Genomic DNA, 5,195 nt, shown 5'->3' with positions numbered 1-5,195 from the left:
AAGAATTGCTATTGATACAAAGTACACGGGTCGTGTAAACCAAGTCCCCGACCCATGTAACTCTCTACTAGAAGAAAGCCAAGAGAATCGATGAGAAACACAAGTACACGGATTGCGTAAGTAGACCCGTGTAATTAGTAGGGACCCGTGTAAGTCTCTGCTGAGCGCAAGCTTGAAGAATATTATGGGAACAATAGTGCACGGCTCGTGTAGTTGGCATAGACCCATGTAACTTTCTGTGCAAAAACAAGACCACACGATTCTCCTCCAACAAGTTACATGGCCCTACTTTGCAGGACCCGTGTAGTGACACACGGGTCGTGTACTATGCTACAGCCTATTTTCTGACTCGAATTCCCCTCCTATTTTCTGATTCGAACAAGACTCCTAAAGCCTTTTGGACTCAAGATGACCTAACCCTAGAGCAAACAATATAAATAGAAAAGAAAATATCAGGAAGGGAGGTCAGTCACTGTCATCAGGACTGCTGCTGAAGGTTGCTGTTGTTGGACTCTACATCAGTACCAAAAGAAGTTTTCCAACTGAAGCTCCACAGGATCAAAGCTGCAAACTCTCTTTGGTTCCTTCATTTCATCTCCTTAGATAGATTTTTATTATTTTATTTCTTCTGCATAACTCTCTTTTTATTGTTTTTACTTTTTATCATCACATTTGGTGAACTCACCATGAGTGAGTAGTTTTCTTATTCTGGAGTTAGGAGAGTAGCTCTTGTAATTATTATTATGGATGAACACTGAGTTTTATTTATTGGATTTGAGATTCATTTCTTGATTTAATTTCTTACGATCTTAATGCATGCTATGTGTTGGTACCCACTTATTTATGATTGTAGATGTTAATTGAAGGACTGAAAGGTGAAGATTAACATTAGAAAATCAAGATCTTGAACCCAGGAATTCTGACCTAGACATAGGCTGATACCTTTGTGGAACCTAAAAATTGGTCAAAGGTCTTAAAGGATTGTAATTAATTTGATGACCACGAAAGTAGGGTTCGAGTTAATTAGAATACATCCTAGATGCCTTGAGAGAGGATTTAGGATAGCTTAGGACTGATTTCTATCAAGGAAAATGATCCTCAATTCAGTAAATAAACGAGATAACATCCCTAGTAAGATTCAAGTGTGAAATCTTAATTCCAGAATTGTTTCAAATAAATCATTTCGTTTTAAGTCTACCACTTTAGTGTTTAAAGTTAACAAACTTCATTCCCTAAGTATTCAATAACCTAGACAGTCAAGATTTCTGTGTAGATTGGTACTTGCTAAACAAAATTCCTCGTGGGAACGATACTCTACTTATCACTTTATTACTTGTTAATGATACGTGCACTTGCGGTGATTGCAAAATAGCGAAACAAGTTTTTGGTTTTAATAGTATCAAGCGATAGCTGATTTAGCTGATTTAAGCAATTATATTTATTATTTAATTGTATTTTACTGGTTGTATTTTATTTCTTTTCTCTCAGGTGCCTGATCTGGTATATGACCAGAACAAAGCCAGAAGAAATTTTGGACTATGATCTAGAAATAGACAGAACTCTGAAAGCCATCAGGAGGAAAAGGAAACATCAAGAGCACAATCAAGGAGATCTTGAAATCCCAACCATGGCCGATAATAATGACAGACCAAGACTCTTGAGAGATTACGGAGCTCCATCTGTCCAAGGATTTCAGCCCAGTGTCACTAGACCCACAGCGGAAACCAACAACTTTGAATTAAACCAGCATGGCTCCAAATGATTCAATAAACCCAGTTTGCAGGTTCCCCAACAGAGGACCCACACTATCACCTCCAGTGCTTTCTTGCCCTATGTGATACATTTAAGATGAATGGAGTGTCTGATCAAGCAATAAGACTCAGAGCATTCCCATTCTCCCTTCGGGACAGAGCAAGGAAGTGGTTACTTTCTCAACCGGCTGAGTTTGTGTACCACTGAGTTCACCACTCAGCGATAGCTTTGTATGCTGTTGCAGGTGAAAGGAATAATAAAACAGCTAAGCAGGATTTCTGAAAAGACATAGTGAAACTGCTTCGGGTATATCATAAGTATACCCTTGTACATTAGCTTTTGATGTAATTCTGTAATTATATGTATGAAATTTACATTGAGCAGTTGTACCAACTATTTTGTAACATATTTTTGGATTGTAATGAAATACAAATTATTATAAGGTTATCTTGAGATTTTATGTATTTATAAAGTTTACACTACTAAATTTTTAATACTCTCATGAATGTAAATATTCATTTTGTTATCTTAATGAGATATTTCAATGTTGGATTTAATTTAAACTGTGTATTGAATTGCTTGTGTTGACTTGTGAAATGAGGATGGTTTGAATTTTGAGACTTGAGAAATTGGTTGAGATTGATTGTGAAATTTGAAGAAGTTGTTGAGAAAAATATTGGGAGTATCTTTATTTCAGGTTTTGAAGAACTGTTTTCTTAAAATACAGATGGCACTCTGCTGAAATTTTTGTAAAAATTACGGAGATTTTTAAATATCTAAAAATTTGATTTATGTTTGGACTGTAAATAAAGGTTTTTAATATCTGAGAAAATTTTATCCACCAATTTAAAAATGAACGAAAATTGTTTCAAAATGCCTTATAGTATATTTAATGGGTTACCAGTAGGCAAAGTACGGTAATTCATTAGGTGTACTACGGAAGCATATTACATCTTACGAGGAGTAGGGTGTGACACTATGATTGCTCCTGTGGTTGCCAAGAAAGGTCTTCCCAAGATGATAGGGATTTGAATATCTTCTTCCATCTGAAGGACAACAAAATCAACTGGAATGAAGAATTTTCCCACCTTAATAGGAATGTTCTCAAGTATTCCCATAGGATATTTAACAGACCAATCAACCAATTACAATGAAATTATTGTGGGTTTTAATTCTCCAACTTCCAGCTTTTGGCATATTGATAGAGGCATTAAACTCACACTTGCCCCAAGATCGCAGAGGGCCTAATCTATTTTCTTGTCGCCAATGAGACAAGGTATGGAGAAGCTTCCTAGATCTTTCAGCTTTGGAGGCAGTTTGTTTTGCAGTATGGTGTTGTATTTCTTTGTTAGAGAAACAGTCTCATTGTCTTCCAGCTTTCTTTTCTTTGACAGAATTTCCTTAAGGAATTTGGTGTAGGATGGGATCTGAGAGAGTGCTTCAGTGAAGGGAATGTTGATATAAAGTTTCTACAAAACTTTTAAAAACTTCCCATACTGCTTGTCCAATTTTACTTTCTAGAATATCTGAGGAAAAGGTAAGGGAGGCTGATATGGCTCTGGTAGCTTCTTTTTTTCCTTGTTTCCTCCTCCTGATCCATCTTAGCTTTTTCTTCTTTCTTCTCTGCTTGGCTTTCAGATTTTTCAGAGGTTTCCTCTGTTGGCTCTTCCTCTGACTATTCTAAAATTCTTCCACTTCTCAATGTAACTGCCTTACAATGCTCCTTTGCGTTCATCTCTAGTTGACTAGGTAGTTTACCAGCAGCTTTGCTTTGAAGAGGTTGCTTGCTGAGCAATTTGATTTTCAAGCATCTTATTGTGAGTGGCAAGTTGGTCCATTCTAGAAGCTAGCTATTTGATCATTTCATTTTGCTGTTGCTGGGCTGCTAGGAAGCTTTCCATCAGGGATTCCATAGTTGACCTTGATTCATGCTGTTGGTTCTGAGGGAGTGGCAGTGGCTGCGTAGGGTTTTGTCCCTTATTCTGAAATCTCGGGGGTACTAGTGGTCTGTACCCTTGCTGTTTGTTTATTAGCTAATTCTGAGAATTTGACCATGAGAAATTTGGGTGGTTCCTCCATCCAGGGTTGTATGTATTTGAATATGGGTTGTGGGGCTATCTCTGGTTGAAGTTCCCTCCATTATTCACATAGTTTATCTGTTCTGTGGGGAGTTCATTACAGGTGGAAAGTACCTTGCTAGAAAAGCTTGTGAGAGGTCTTCCGAAGTGGTGAATGTTCCAGCTAGTTGAGAAAGTAACCACTTCATTGCTCTATCTCGAAGGGAAAATGGAAATGCTATGAGTCTTATGGCTTCATCAGAGACCCTATTCATCTTGAATGTGTCACAAAGGGCAAGAAAGCACTGGAGGTGGTAGTGTTGGATCTTCTGGAGCCATGCTGGTTTTAGTTCAAAATTATTGGCATCCACTGTGGGTCTTGTAACACTAGGTTGGAATCCTTATATGGAGGGTGCTGCGTAATCCTTCAAGAGTCTCGGCTTATTGTTGTTACTGTTAGCCATATTTGGAATTTCTAGATTTCCTTAATCTTGTCCTTCACGTTTCCTCTCCCTCCTGATAATTCTTAGAGTTCTGTCCATCTCTGGATCCAAATCAAAGACTTCTTCCTCTAGTCTTGTTCTGGTCATGTACCAAACCAATCACCTGAGAAAGAACAAGAGAATAAAACAATTCAAACAAAATTAAACAATAAATGAAAATGCCTAAATCAGCTAAATTACTTATCACCTAATATTACTAAAATTAAAATTCCCCGGCAACAGCGCCAAAAACTTATTTGCTGGTTTTTCAACCACCGCAAATGCACGGATCGCTAATAAGTAATAAAGTGATGAGTAAAGTATCGTTTCCATGAGGAATTTAATTAGCAAGTACCAGGCTATATGGCAATTTTGATTGTTTAGGCTACCAAATATAGATGGAGAATGAGTTAAACCTATTTTAGATACTGAAAGTAATTTTTGAATTAAACTATTTATAAAAGCAATTCCATAATTAATATTTCACACTACATGTAACACCCCTATGTTCAGTAGTGTGTTCTACTGTTCCGGTGACCAATGCTGTCCGGACAGCTAGGATGCCTAGAACCACACTTTGATATGAGGGAGGAGACATAAAATAATGAAATACAAGAAAAGAAAATATAAGAAAAACAAAGGAAAAATAATAGCAAAGAAATGTAACCAAGTTAAGCGGCGAAAACCCTAGCGATGGTGATCATGACAGGAAGTCACGGCGTGGACCGTTGACTAGCTCCTCGGATCATGGGGAACCCTGGAAAATATTTTTAGGACTTAAAGAGACATCAATTGAAGTATAAATATCATTATAAATATCAAAGAAAAATTAAATAATTAGTATAAAGAAAAGTGAGAAATCGAAAAACGGACAAAACCCGGTGTTACCAAAAATCGAATGCAA

The sequence above is a fragment of the Hevea brasiliensis genome, chromosome 6 (genome assembly GCF_030052815.1).
Source record: "Hevea brasiliensis isolate MT/VB/25A 57/8 chromosome 6, ASM3005281v1, whole genome shotgun sequence".
Classification (NCBI taxonomy): Eukaryota; Viridiplantae; Streptophyta; class Magnoliopsida; order Malpighiales; family Euphorbiaceae; genus Hevea; species Hevea brasiliensis.
The sequence above is the reverse complement of the archived record's forward strand: the minus strand, read 5'-3'. Positions refer to the sequence as shown.